This window comes from Primulina eburnea, chromosome 6 (genome assembly GCF_022965805.1).
Source record: "Primulina eburnea isolate SZY01 chromosome 6, ASM2296580v1, whole genome shotgun sequence".
Lineage (NCBI taxonomy): Eukaryota > Viridiplantae > Streptophyta > Magnoliopsida > Lamiales > Gesneriaceae > Primulina > Primulina eburnea.
In genome coordinates, this window is record NC_133106.1 from 22,954,079 (window position 1) to 22,969,835 (window position 15,757).

Here is a 15,757-nt window from a genome sequence, read left to right on the forward strand (position 1 = left end):
CTCTTATGCAATCTTCAAAGAATTCCATTTGATTCAGTGGCTTCTCTCCAAGTAAGCCTTGTTTATGCAGTTCAAGAAGACCTTTCTCACTTATGTGGGTTAGTCTGAGATGCTATGTGTTGTCATTCAACTGCAGTTGCTGAGCCTACAAATGTGTTCCCTGAGAGGACATATAGTCCATTTGATCTTTGTCCTTTCATCATACTTAGTGCACCTCTGTAGACTGTCAATGTTCCTCTCTCGGCCTTGAAGGTATATCCATCCTGGTTAAGGCTACCTAAGGAGTTCCTTTTCAAATCTGGATCTAATCTTACTTCCTTGAGAATTATTTCAGTACCGTTTTCCATCACAAGCCTTATAAATCTGATCCTTGTGATCCTACATGTTTTGTAATTTCCAAGAATGAATTCTTCACCATCAATCTCTTCTATCATTTCAAACCAGAATTTATTTGGTGTCATATGGAATGAACATCCACTATCAAGAACCCGATGCTGATCAGGCATGAAATCTTAAACACATAATACCTCAGCACGTTCATAGCTATCTTGGATAGTGGATGCTTCACCTTGATCCTTGGCTTTATCTCCTAGTCTGTATCGATCAGGGCAATCCCTTCTGAAGTGTCCTTGTTTGTGACATGAGAAACACTTCAATTTTCTTGTCTTTGACCTGTATCTGCTTCTATTTTTTGTTATAGTTTCTCTCTTATCTGGTCTGCCCGTTATATGGAGGCTATCACCTATATCTTTAGAGTCCTTCTCTATCATATTCTGTGATTCCTTTGCCTTCAATGCCTTTTGCACCTCCTCAAATACTAGTGATTCTTTTGGCATATTTCATCGTATCCATAAATACCGAGAATGATTTAGGCAGAGAGTTGAGTACCAAGATAGCTTTATCTTCTTCCTCAATTTCTATCCCAATATTCTCCAAGTCCAGGATGAGTCTGTTAAACTCATCCAAATTTTCTCCAATTGTCTTTGACTCGATCATCTTGAAGCCAAATAGTTTTTCTTTAAGATAGATTTGATCTTTCAGTGATTTGATCATATAGAGAGATTCTAATTTTGCCCAGATACCCACAGCTGTCCTCTCCGATGAGACTTTGTGAAGATCTTTTTCACTTAAGTGTAGTGTCCATGTACTGAATGCCAATTCCATTATCTCCGTCTTCCTCTCATCTGATAGAGATTTTGAGAGTTTGTTATTTCCCTCTAGAGCCTTGGCAAGCTTATGTTGAACCAATATGGAGTGCATCCTCCTGCGCCAGAGTGCAAAGTCCCTTTTACAGTCAAATCGATCTAGTTCAATTTTCTTAGCCATCATCCTGTGAGTGTCACTTCTAAGAACCAAGCTCTGATACCAGTTGTTGATAAAGAACTGGTAATGTATTGATCAAGATGACTGCCTAAGAATATGCAATCCAGGATACATCTTTTGGTTTGATACCTCAGAAAGTTATGAATCATTGCCAACACACCCTGAAAGTAAATAATTTAAGAACGAAATGCAAAGAACACAAGATTTACGTTGTTCGATCAATTCGATCTACATCCATGAGAGGCGATCTCATTAGGAAACATAGTGTCCGATTACAACATCATTTTTGAATACAAAGCTCTAGCAACACTCAATCTACTCCTTATTCTCTCGATGTTCTTCTCTTGTGAATTACATAAGAACACTTTCTTCTCTCGTCAAGTAGTAAGGATATCAAATACTTCTATTCTTTTTTGCCAGCCCTTGATCAAGCAGATATCAGTTCTTATATCTTGAGCTTTCTTGGAGTATCCATATCCCAACCGCACTTGATCACAACTGAAACCTGGACTTACCCAACATGAGCTCAACTGACTAACTACCAAGCCTTGACTCAATTGATTTTCGTTACCTTCTGACTATGCAACTTAAATTTATGACACTGGAACAACAACCACCAATTTTTATCACACTTCACTATGGACCAAAATTATAATTTTATGGGCTAACATGCCTCCGTAGACAATTTGGCCAATTTGCCTATATATATTTGGTATGATAATGCGTTCTTCACCCCAATATTAGGATGAACAAAGTCCCTATCGACCCTAACATTCTTCAGCTTTCCTATTTCCCAAATTGCTGCCAGTATTCCATTCTTGACTCTCAATTTCAAAATGAATTCTAAACTTCAATTTTCAATGCCACCAATAATTAATCAAATTATGGCTACCCCTATTTCTTAAGCTCGATCGGCCCCGTTGTGCCATACCGGAATGCATGTTATGCTTCTATTTGATCCTCACTTGCAACTAAAACAGGAGTGGGTCTCATGTGAGACCGTCTCACGGATACTAATCTGTGAGACGGGTCAACCCTACCCATATTCACAATAAAAAGTAATACTCTTAGCATAAAAAATTATACTTTTTCATGGATGATCCAAATAAGAGATCCGTCTCACAAATTCGACCCGTGAGATCGTCTCACACAAGTTTTTGTCCTAAAACAATATGAAAGGGAAAATAAATCTTGGTTTCCAAAATACAATTTATTCCCTAAAATTATTTTTCCATATTAATAAGTTTGTGTGAAATAATAAATTAAGAGTTTTTCTTTTCTATGTCTTCGATAATTATCCTAAGATTCTCATGATATCATATTATTGTTTAAAAGAGTTTATTTATTTTTATAAAAATCTTGTTTTCATTTTTTTTAGGATTCCTTTTCGGGAAAAACTCTAGGAGAAAAGAAGTTTATATAAAGAGGAGAACGTAGTGGCTGAAAAGACTTTTGCACGACGAGTAATAGAGAGAGAATAATTAAGTCTCAAAGCGTCGTTGTCTGAATATCGCCGTTGCTACAACGTATTGCTATTATTGTTGGAGACATCTGAAGGCAACACTTGTACAAGTGTTGATTGAAGATCGTGTTTTTGTTTCTCCAGTTTTCGGCATACTATTTGCGTTCCTTTATACGTTTTAATATGATTATTTGTTTTATGATACAATTTGATTCTTCAACGTGTTAAGGAAGATAGTTTTTATAGAATCACTAGTGGTGGTTTTGTAAACTCAAATTGTTTTTCAATGATTATTTTGCTCTGAGGCATCACACAAGTATTTATACTCGTGCATAATTATCTCCGAGTATTTTTGTTTAAGTTATTTATTTGTGTGATATATTATTCAGCTGCGTGTTGTCAATAGGTGTTATAATATGCGAGACAACATTGATATCTAATACACATAATATTTTATGGTTTATGTTAAACAGAAATTCCAACACAATATTTTCTTTCTCCGGAACAAGTTCACATGGAGCAATATTACTCATATCTAGGATTTTTGTTAACCATTTTCATACTCCGTGGATTCAGCAAATTAGTCTTCATAAAGCTTTTTCACTAGATCACTTTTAACTTCCAAGTCTACATCAACATGAGGAATATAATCAAAGGAACCAAGAGTTCATGACTGTAAACATATTCTGAATTTTCGAGGCAACAAAGTTATAATTTTAATCTTAGATGCACTTTTCTGAAAGTGTTATCCCTTCCAAGTTATAAATGTGCTCCATGTTTATCAATCATTCTCCTTGTTACAGCATTTCAACGAAGCTACCCTACATGATTTTGGGATTGTGACTCCATTTTCAGCTATTTCTTTAGTGTCAAGGGGACACTTGTAGAAATGCATGGAAATTGACCATAGATATGTATATCAAGTAAAGCATTTCCCTATCGTCATATTCAATCGTTATCTTTCCCCATAACCAATTGGATAATTGGCTAAAAGGCACAGTTACCATTGGTTTAAGGACCTTGAACAATTATCCAGTAACACAAACAACGGATATCAGAATTCGTCCCACATGAAAACTGATCTTTCATGCTCCGTGCACTCCCGCCTAAATGAAAGATTATCATTATTCGCAATATTTTTATCCTCAATGGCTTTACTTGCAAATTTAGTATCACTTTCCTCTAAATTTGCAGTTTCATCTCTTTGTTTCCTCTTTTTTTTTTTTTTTAACATATTTCTTTGTTCCCTGGTCTCAAGACCATGGATCCCCAACCATATAAGGAGTTTTTCTAATTGCCTGATGTATTCCTTTGATTATAATTATGATCCTCACTCCTTGAATTCTTTCTACCATGATCTTTTACTACAAAATTTTGATTCTTGGGTATCTAACAGTTCCTGACTGTAAGGTCCAAAATGCGATAATATAATCGAATTGCATGCAAATCTAGGGAATATGAAAAATATCTAATAAATTATTTTAATTGCATTAATTGAATGTGGTAGACATGTTTACATGTTTAAAATTGAGTTTTATATTAGAATGTATAAAACTATGTTTTAAAGATAATTTGAGAGGCGAATGATAAACGAAGATCAGGGACCATAAAGGGAAAATATTTTTCTTAAATTTTTATTTTTAATTATTTAATATATGATATATTTTAATGAGTATTTTCGAAAATGTGGTATTTTGAGGTGTTTTTACACGCCGAGTCATATTTTAAACCGATAATCGACTTTTGACGAAAATAAAGACTTTTTTGGAACTCGGCTAATATTTTCGAAATATTTTCTAAACAAAATATTTTTTAACTACTATTTAATGGGCCTATTATACCAAGGTTATTAGGCCTAGCTTTCTACTCAAGTATTTATATAAAAAAAAATAAGCCCTAAAACCCTAAACTAATATACACCATAATCACGCCCCTATACTAGAACAACACTAGAAATTTTCTCCACCAGCAACACACCACACACACACACACACGTCCAAGAGGCTGGTCCACGTGATTTTGAAGGAAAAAATTCAGCAAGCTTCTTCCCACGTCTCACTCATCGACTTTGAATTTTTCTTAATATCATTGACTTTAAAATATCTCAAATAGTTCTTTAAGCTTACATGAATTTTCTCATATTTTTATTTAGCTTAAATCGAGGACTTTTAAATTAATCTTTAAATACGACGTATTACTGTGTTTTAATCTCGAATTAAACCAAACCTTAATATAAAATTCCCAAATTAAAACTTAGGCTTTTAATAATTATTTTAACTTAAATATAATTTTCCATAATTTTATAAAGCATAAAACTAGGCGTTTCAATTAACTCGTTAATTAGCGTTTCGTGTGGCGATTAAATCCCGAATAAATCCAAAACTCGTTATTTTAACCCCAAATTTTAAACATAGCATTTTTAAGATTTATTCTACCCTTCCAAGACATGAGCCACACCCTTGGACCCATGGATTCATTTTTAGCCTTTTAATTTTTGAAATAGACACCTTATCGAACAGCCTGAGCCATCTCTTAATTTACTCGAGCCACGCCCGATCCACCTTGAGCCAAAACCTAGCCAACCCATCTAGGCACCCTCCTGACCAAGCCCAGCCCAAATAACAAGAACCTAACCTGCTCAAAAACTTGCTGGAACTCGACCCATGTTTCTGCATGTGTGTGAGTGTGCTTCCTCGTATGTCTAGGACTCCTAACCCAACTAGGACTCTCCCAGCCGAGCCACCACCGAGCCCACCTGTCCCTAACCATCCATGGACCATGCCCAGACCATCACCAACCAGCCCAAGCCCCTGGACCGCGCGGACGAGCCTCCTGAAGTAGAACGGCAGCCTGCGCACCAAAATACTTCCCTCTCGTTTCATGTTTCCACTCAAACCAGTAGCCACCAAAGCTGCACCAGACCTTGCCCAGACCCTTGTGCACCCTCTTAGGACCCTAAGAACCTAGCCCAGCCCAGCCCAGACCCCTTGGCCGAGCCCCTCTCTTCCCTGCACCAGCAGCAAACCTATGTTGCTTCCCTTGCAACTCACGGGTTGGAGTCCTAGCTTGCTAGGACTCCTCCCCAGCCCTGATGTTCCTATCCTAGCATGGCTAAGACTCTACCCCTGACTTATATATGACCCTAGCTAGCCCTGGACCCAAGCCCAGACCAAGCCAAGCCAAGCCCTCAAGTCCCAAAGCCGAACCCCTTTGAACAACCCACACCAGAATTCTGTCCCTACTTGTAATGACCCGAATCCTTGTTTTGAATGAAGTATTAATTAAGAGATAATTAATGAGTTGTTAATTAAGTATTATTAAGGAATTGATAATTCGGGATTAAGCTGTTGATATCCACCGAATTTTAAAAAGGAATAAACCGATCTACTTCGGATTACATTATCTCGAGAAATCCAACTAAACAAATGAGATTCTGACACGTGGCAGATAAGATTGGTTCGGATTTTCTGAAATAGTGCGGATGCAGCCTATAAATGGAAGCCGATCCTTTTGTTTCCTTCACCGCATTCTTCAGAGAGAGTTCAAGTTGTACCGTAGTTTCTAGTCAGTTGCTAGGGCACTTTTGGTGTCGGGAAGTTTCGGAGCTAGTATCGACTCGAGGAGGGGTCGGTGAACTGAGATCGAGACATCATCAGCAGGCTGACGACGGACGCATGTATAATCTTAAATCCTTAGATAGTGATTTAAGGATCATTAGGGAGAACTTGTAGCATGTTTGTTCTTGTTTGATAGTGATTTCATTATGTTGGTTTTTTCTAGGTTCAGAGATTTCTGTCAGATTGTTTTAGTGAAGTACGTGATGTACTGACTGAGATATCCAAGCGTAGTATACACACTTATATGCTGCATATTTATCTATTGCATGATACATATTTTACTGCTTTGACATATTATGCATGACATATCATGTTGAGCCTGATATCTTTTGAGATAACCTCGTTTGTTGGGGCCGCTCATCCCTATTCTGTATTGTGGACGATGGGGCATCGAGAGATACAGTGTCCGACGGGACCTGCGGGCTCTAATGACCTGGACATTGCAGGTCCACGTCTTGATTATGAGTGTGGGAGACAAAACATGCCTAGGGCAGATCAGAGACTACACACTCATGCGCCTCTAGACTGAGAATGAGATTCTTGACTTGATCCTTGATATCCGAGCATATTACATTTCGCATGCATCATATTAGTTTGTATACTCGTACATTCTCGTATTGGGCGATGTCGCTCACGTCCTTGTTTTCATCTTGGGCACCCCATTCCACGGGGCAGGTCTTAGGTTGGACGGTTCGGACGACCAGGGCAGTGGCTAGAGCTGTTGGGTTTTTGGTGCTGATTCAGTGGAGGTTTTCTGTGGTTTATCGTTTTCACGTTCTGAATCATGTATTTGTTATGGTTGTATTAATGTTTAAGACTGTCGTTATTGTTTTATTTTCATTTGGGTTGTAAGATGATTAAGTATTTGGTTTCCGCTGTTTAATTGTTGTTATTAAGTTTAATGTTGCATGTTTATTAGTCTGTTTAGTAGTGGCTCGGGTAAGTGCGCTACATTTGGTGATATCAGAGCATGCAAAGATTTTTGGGACATTAGTAATTCTGTTTTGAGGATTTAGAAGTTGATTTTAGTTTCCTTTCAGATGTCAGGAGATGGAAGCAGTCACGAAAGTGTGGGACATGGCCGTTATGGCAACGATGAGGCTGGACGAGAACATCGTCGTAGAGATTGTGACGGAAGGCGTCACTGAGATCATGATGAAATGAGACGTAGGAATCGTGTCAACATTATGGATTTCATGAAGATTGGACCTCCACCGTTGACCGGAGATGAGAATGCTGATGTTGCTGAAGCTTGGGTCGATATCATGGAGCAGTGTTTTCGAGTGCTGCACTATGACGAGGATGAGAAGATGGAGGTAGCCGATTTCATGATCCAAGGAAAAGCTCAGAAATGGTGGAAACATGTTTCTGACATTCTAGTTCAGCAGCATGGGCGGATTCGTTGGGAACATTTCCGTCAGGCCTTCATCAATCACTACTTTCCGCCAGCTCTTCGTCAGGCAAAAGAGATAGAACTCTTGACCATTAAGCAAGGAGATTCGAACATTGAGGATTATCATAAGCGTTTTACGGATCTGTTTCCGTACGCTCCTCACATCAGTGAAAATTCTGCAGCAAAATATTCTCACTTTTTGAATGGTTTGAACCAGGAGATTTTTGATCGGGTTTCTGTCTGTGATGATCCTACTTCGTACGAAGGATTAGTGAATCTTTGTCATCAAGCCGAGATCAGTATTGCTAGGAGGAAGGCTATGCAAGCTAGCAAAAGTTCTAGTACGTTGGGACCAAGGGGTCAGTCTTTCAAGAAGTCTGCATCTTCTTCTTCTTCTTCCTGTTTTGGAGGAGTACACAGCTTTGGCAGGAAAAAGATGCAATGTGGCCACTGCGGAGGCAATCACCCGACAGAGAATTGTCGTAGAGCAACAGGTGCTTGTTTCAATTGTGGTGGTTTTGGTCACATGAAGTTGGATTGCCCTAATTTGGATAATCAAAGGGGAGGCGGAGGTTCTATGACAGGTTCTCACAGTGGAAAACAGTCTGAGGCCACTGTGCAACAGAAAGGTTTTCCTGCTCAAGGTTCTCGTCGTGGAGGAATATCGCAAGGATCTCAGCAACGCCCACGAGTTCAGGGGCAAGTATTTGCCTTGAACCAAGAAAAAGCTGAGGAGAATAACGAGAGAGTGATTGCAGGTAATTTTCTTTTATGTGGTATTCCTGCATATGTATTGATTGACACTGGGGCATCTCATTCATTCATAGCATCAATATTTGTTAAGAAGCATAAACTACCCTACGTGTCATTAGATGTTTTGATGTCGGTGTCTACGCCGATGGGACAAGAGGTTTTAGCTAAGAGACTTGTAGTAGACTGTTTGCTAGAGTTTGAGGGTAAATACTTGTCTGTCAATTTGATGATATTAGCTATGGAAGATTTCGATTATATTATGGGAATCGACCTATTGACTAAGTATAGAGCGACGATAGATTGTCATCAACGTCTCGTTCAGTTTCATCCAGAACGAAACGAGAATTGTTTTTACTTTGATGAGGGAGCTCGACCTCCAATGCCAGTAGTGTCTGCTGTAAAGGCACAACGGGCTTTAGCAAAAGGAGGAGAAGGATACCTCATTTATGTTGTTGATGTATCAAAGGATGTAATCGACGTGAAGAACATTCCAGTTGTCGATGAATTTCCTGATGTTTTCTCCGATGAAATTCTTGGATTTCCTCCAGAGAGGAAAGTGGAAGCGGAGATAGAGTTGGTACCAGGAATCGCACCTATCTCTAGAGCGCCTTATAGATTGGCACCAATAGAGATGAAAGAGTTGAAACAACAGTTACAAGATCTTCTTGACAAAGGGTTCATTAGACCCAGTGTGTCTCCTTGGGGAGCACCAGTGTTGTTCGTTAAAAAGAAGGATGGGTCTATGAAGCTTTGCATAGATTATCGGCAGTTGAACCGAGTAACAGTTAAGAATAAATATCCGTTACCACGGATTGATGATTTGTTTGATCAACTGCAAGGGATTTCAGTGTACTCGAAGATCGATTTACGATCTGGATATCATCAACTTCGAGTTCATCAACGTGATATCCCTAAGACTGCATTTCGAACAAGGTATGGGCATTACGGGTTTCTAGTGATGCCGTTTGGTTTGACGAATGCTCCAGCAGTATTTATGGATTTGATGAACCGAGTATTCCAGGAGTATCTTGACAAGTTTGTCATTGTCTTTATTGATGAAATACTGGTATACTCTCATAGCCTTAAAGAGCATGCACAACATTTAAGGATTGTGTTGCTAACCTTAAGGAATCACCAACTGTATGCTAAGTTGAACAAGTGCGAGTTTTGGCTCGACAGAGTTGTCTTCTTGGGACATGTTATATCCAAAGATGGGATATCAGTGGATCCTATCAAGATCGAAGCAGTGTTGAGTTGGGCACGACCGGAATCAGCTCAAGAGGTAAGAAGTTTTCTAGGTTTGACAGGTTATTACCGGAGATTCATCTCAGGATTTTCTCAGATTGCCAAACCATTGACTCAACTGACGTGTAAGAATGTGCAGTTCGAATGGACACATGATTGTGAAAATAGTTTCAATAAACTGCGTCAACGTTTGACAACTGCACCAGTTTTAGCTTTGCCATCTGGATCAGGAGGATACGTTGTGTACACTGATGCATCACTTCAAGGACTTGGGTGCGTTTTAACCCAGAATGGTCATGTGATTGCATATGCATCCAGATAGTTGAAGAACCATGAAGAGAATTATCCAGTTCATGATCTGGAATTGGCAGCGATTGTGTTTGCTTTGAAGATCTGGCGACATTATCTCTACGGAGAAAGATTTGAGATTTTTACAAATCACAAGAGTTTGAAGTATATCTTCACTCAAGCAGAGTTGAATATGCGTCAAAGAAGATGGATGGATTTGTTAAAGGATTATGATTGCGAAATCAAGTATCATCCAGGATCAGCGAATCTTACAGCTGATTCTCTTAGTCGCAAGGTGAGATTATCTGCACTTCAGAAAAGTTTCATATCAAGTGTAATCGAAGATTGTTGTTCTCTGGGATTTCACTTCCGTCATAAGAAAGGAATGGAACACATTCGAGTAACGCGCATTTTATTTGAACCGATGTTGTATGCCAAAATCAGAGAAGCTCAGTTTTCTGATCCGAAGGTGAAAAAGTTAGCAAGGTTAGCTAATGGAGACAACACATCTGGCTTTGCATTCCAAACAGATGGAACCTTGTGTTTGTCAGGAAGAATCGTAGTTCCAGAAGATTCTAAATTGAGAGACGAGATTTTATCTCAAGCTCATAGGAGTAAGTTGAGTATCCACCCTGGAAGCATGAAAATGTATAAGGATTTGAAGACCAAGTTTTGGAGGAAAGGTATGAAGAGAAGTGTTTACCAGTTTGTAGCCAAGTGTTTGGTTTTTCAACAAGTGAAAACAGAACATCGACGACCAAGAGGATTACTTCAGAATCTTCCTATTCCTGAGTGGAAGTGGGAGCATGTAATGATGGATTTTGTCACCCACTTGCCGCTATCTTCTAAGAATTGTGATGCAATTTGGGTTGTTGTGGACCGACTGACTAAGTCAACACATTTCATTCCGTATATTCAGGAATATAGTTTCGATCGCACGGCAAGACTATACATCCAAGAGATTCTTTTAAATATCATGGTGTGCCAACAAGTATAGTCAGTGATAGAGATCCACGCTTTACCTCAAGGTTCTGGGGAAGTTTTCAAAAAAGCGTTGGGAACGACATTGAATCTGAGTACTGCCTATCATCCAGAGACCGATGGTCAGTCTAAGAGGACTATTCAGACACTCGAGGACATGGTGCGTGCTTGTGCTTTGGATTTTGGACCAGCATGGCATGATCATATGCCGCTTGTGGAGTTTGCATATAACAATAGCTACCACAACAGCATTGGTATGGCTCCGTTCGAAGATTTGTAGGGTAGACGTTGTCGTACTCCTTTGTTTTGAAATGAAGTAGGAGAACGACAAGTGCAAGGACCTGAATTAGTGCAACAAGCGATTGAAGTAGTGGAATTGATTAAGAAGAGAATTAAAACTGCACAAGATCGTCAATCGAGTTACGCGAATACCAAGCGTAGACCTCTACAGTTTCAGTCAGGGGAAAAAGTTTTCCTTAAAGTTTCACCGTTCCGCAAGGTGATGAGATTTGGACTCAAGGGAAAATTAGCCCCAAGATTCATCGGACCTTTTGAGATCTTGGAATGTGCTGGAAATTTGGCGTATCGATTGGCTTTACCGCCGTATCTGTCCAGCATTCATAATATCTTTCATGTATCATTGCTACGACGGTATGTAGCAGATGAGTCGCATGTTCTTTGTCCGACAGATGTTCAACTTGAAGAAGACTTGACTTATGTCGAGCAGCCGCTTTTAATCCTGGATAGGAAAGAGAAGAAGCTCAGAAACAAGACCATTCCCCTTGTTCTAGTGCAATGGCAATGCCGAGGTACTGCAGAAGCGACTTGGGAGTTAGAGAGTCATATGCGCTCAGAGTATCCTCATTTGTTTTGAGTTGTATTTTATTCAGTTGTATTGTACTTCGGTTTTGATTTCGAGGATGAAATCTTTGTAAGGAGGGGAGGATGTAACGACCCGAATCCTTGTTTTGAATGAAGTATTAATTAAGAGATAATGAATGAGTTGTAAATTAAGTATTATTAAGGAATTGATAATTCGGGATTAAGCTGTTGATATCCACCGAATTTTAAAAAGGGATAAACCGATCTACTTCGCATTACATTATCTCGAGAAATCCAACTAGACAAATGATATTCTGACACGTGGCAAAAAATATTGGTTCGGATTTTCTGAAATAGTGCGGATGCAGCCTATAAATGGAAGCGGATCCTTTTGTTTCCTTCACCGCATTCTTCAGAGAGAGTTCTAGTTGTACCGTAGTTTCGGAGCTAGTATCGACTCGAGGAGGGTTCGGTGAACTGAGATCGAGACATTATCAGCGGGTTGACGACGGACGCAGGTATAATCCTAAATCCTTAGATAGTGATTTAAGGATCATTATGGAGAACTTGTAGCATGTTTGTTCTGGTTTGATAGTGATTTCATTATGTTGGTATTGTCTAGGTTCAGAGCTTTCTGTCAGATTGTTTTAGTGAGGTACGTGATGTACTGACTGAGATATCCAAGCGTAGTATACACACTTATATGCTTCATATTTATCTATTTCATGATACATGTTTTACTCCTTTGGCATATTATGCATGACATATCATGTTGAGCCTGATATCTTTTGAGATATACCTCGTTTGTTGGGGCCGCTCAGCCCTATTCTGTGTTGTGGACGATGGGGTATCGAGAGCTACAGTGTCTGACGGAACCCGCAGGCTCTGATGACCTGGACATTGCAGGTCCACGTCTTGATGATGAGTGTGGGAGCCAACACATGCCTAGGGCAGATCAGAGACTACACACTTAGGCACCTCTAGACTGAGCATGAGATTCTGACTTGATCCTTGATATCCGAGCATACTGCATTTCGCATGCATCATATTAGTTTGTATACTCATACATTCTCGTATTGGGCGATTGTCGCTCACGTCCTTGTTATCTTCTTTGGCACCCCATTCCACGGGGAGGTCTTAGGTTGGACGGTTCGGACGACCAGGGCAGTGGCTAGAGCAGTTGGGTTTTCGGTGGTGATCTAGTGGAGGTTTTCTGTGGTTTATCGTTTTCACGTTCAGAATCATGTATTTGTTATGGTTGTATTAATGTTTAAGACTGTCGTTATTGTTTTGTTTTCATTTGGGTTGTAAGATGATTAAGTATTTGGTTTCCGCTGTTTAATTGTTGTTATTAAGTTTAATATTGCATGTTTATTAGTTGTTTAGTAGTGGCTCGGGTAAGGGCGCTACACTACTTCTGATGTGTGCGTGTGTAGCCTGTGTTGTATGACTTAGGACCCTTTAAAACATGTAGAACCCACCCTTAAACCTTAACTAATCATGGCTGCCCCTTGGGATCATGTTAAACATAAATTTTGGATCAACATACATTACGTAAAAACTCTCCTTGATGCAAAAACGAAATTATAATCCATGCTCCCTTATTTTTCATGCAAAACACAATTTAATAAATACTATGGTGTAATAGATGTTTGAAGGAAAGAATATGACGTGCCTTTGTATTTTATACGCACGAATTAACATTGACGATGAAGAACGGAGTGAAACCTTTGGCTTGTTCTACCTTGAACCCTTCGAATTTCCTTAAACTTGTGGTGAATAAGTGTGTGTCGTGAAAAGGGGTGGTGGGGAGAGTTTACTGAAATAAAAAGTGTGTGGTCGTGTGGCTGTGTTGCAAGGTGTAGGGTTTTAGGTGCTTTAGTATATTATATACACTAATTAAATTACTTACTAGGCTTTAGGCCTATTAAGCCGATTAGTCTCAATTAGGATTTAATTAAATCATAAAAATGGTTTTGATAAAATAGGTTTGTGAATTTAATAATCGGGTTACTTAAAAGTTCGTATTTTTCTTGATAAAGCAACACCGATAAAAATTACGTCACACCGTATAAATTCACCTCAAAACCCCTTATTTTCAAAAATAATGAAAGCATCACCCATATTTTAAATAATTAAAAACAATTATTTAATAAAAACATTTTCTATTTTCAGCCTTCGGTCTCCGTTCCTCGATCGCAACTCGAATATCCTTTAAAAATACATTTTAATGCAATCATGTAGAAAAATATATTTTAAACATGTCAATATGCACCTCATAATTAATTTATGCAATTAAACCAATTAATTGAAATATACAAGAAATTTAATAACTTGTATGCATGTGATTCGCGTGGACCCTTAAAATTTTCGGAGCGTTACAATAGTAGTTTTAAGTAATAACAATAGTTATAATATTAATTGTAATCTTGGAATTATATCACAATAATTTAGAATTTTTGCATTATCGAGCACTTCATGAACGTATCATAGTAGTTTTAAGTAATAATAATAACTATACTTAATTTAATTACAAAAAATATAATATTAATTGTATTATTGGAATTAGTTGTAATATAAATTGTATTATTGGAATAATTATAATGTTAATTGTTAATTGTATAATAATAACTATATAATTATTAATTATAATAGTAATTGTTATAGAAAAGATATTATAGATGATTATTGATATTGTTACTTATTCAAGTTCTGTAAATCTACTCTATACATAGAGGTCTCCAATGATGAATAAAGTACACAAAAATCATTCTCTCTTCTCTATATTCTCTACTATTCACAACACGTTATCAGCACGAGCGCTCTTCAAGGTAAAATTTATAAATAATTTATTCTTATTCTTGTATGAATGCTCTTGAAGAAGCACAATATTTAGATTTAATATTGATGCTCCCGAAGTAGCACAAATTATAGATTTATATTGATGCTCCTGAAGAAGCACAACTTTTAATTTTATGTTGATGCTCCTGAAGTAGCACAACACGACTTTATGTTGAAGATATTGATAGATCTATGAATAAAATATTAATGAATAAGATTTATCAATATTCCCGAAGGATCTTGATCTAAAATCATAAAGATCTATCCATATCTATGAATAATATTGATATAAAATATAATGTTATCGTATTCCTGAAGAATTTAGATAACTATCATATGTTTCGACAATATTCTTGAAGAATATTGATTATAAATGTATTGTTGTTTAAGATTTATATTATTTGGATTTTGATGATTTAATTAGTCGCTAAAATTTTGTGTGAATACTAGTATTTACTAGTTTTATGATAATTTTTGAGTCAATCACAATATTATATTTGATATCAATTGGACCAAAAAAAAAATATTTAATTGGCTTTAATTTATGGTACAAAATTTTAATGTTTCAACTTAGATAAAGTATCAACATTTTAGAAGCATTTTGAAATGATAAATTAATCGACATTATAGAATAAAAAAAAAAAGAGTTTTAGATTTTCGATTGAGGATCCGAAAATATTTTTTTTATTGTGTTTGAATGGATAAATTTGATTTTGATTAACGATTTTTGAATTGATGATTTTATCTTAGAACGATTCAATAGATTGATTTCAAGTTATCTCATCTTCTATGTATTTTAAATCCATCCCCGATGCTATTGAAATTATTTAAATTTGTATAAAGTTCATTTGAAATTTACTTGGATTTTGTATATCTAAACAAATTATTGGTATTTGAAATCCTTGAACTGTGAAATTCTAGGTGTGGGAGTAAATTTTTTTTAAGACATAAATTTTCTTATAATTTCTTTAAGTCCAAAGTGTTGGATTTTTTTTTTCCTTTTCAAGAAATATATGGCTTGTTTACGAAGTT

At 37.4% G+C, this 15,757-nt stretch overlaps 1 long non-coding RNA gene across 1 annotated transcript; it reads left to right on the top strand.

Moving 5' to 3' along the window:
- The first annotated feature begins 6,342 nt into the window (after nucleotides 1-6,342).
- On the top strand, nucleotides 6,343-13,213 carry LOC140833381 (uncharacterized). The gene is made up of 3 exons (XR_012118450.1): nucleotides 6,343-6,461; nucleotides 6,566-6,598; nucleotides 13,019-13,213. It is a non-coding gene; the product is annotated as an uncharacterized lncRNA (long non-coding RNA).
- Nucleotides 13,214-15,757: the final 2,544 nt, after the last annotated feature.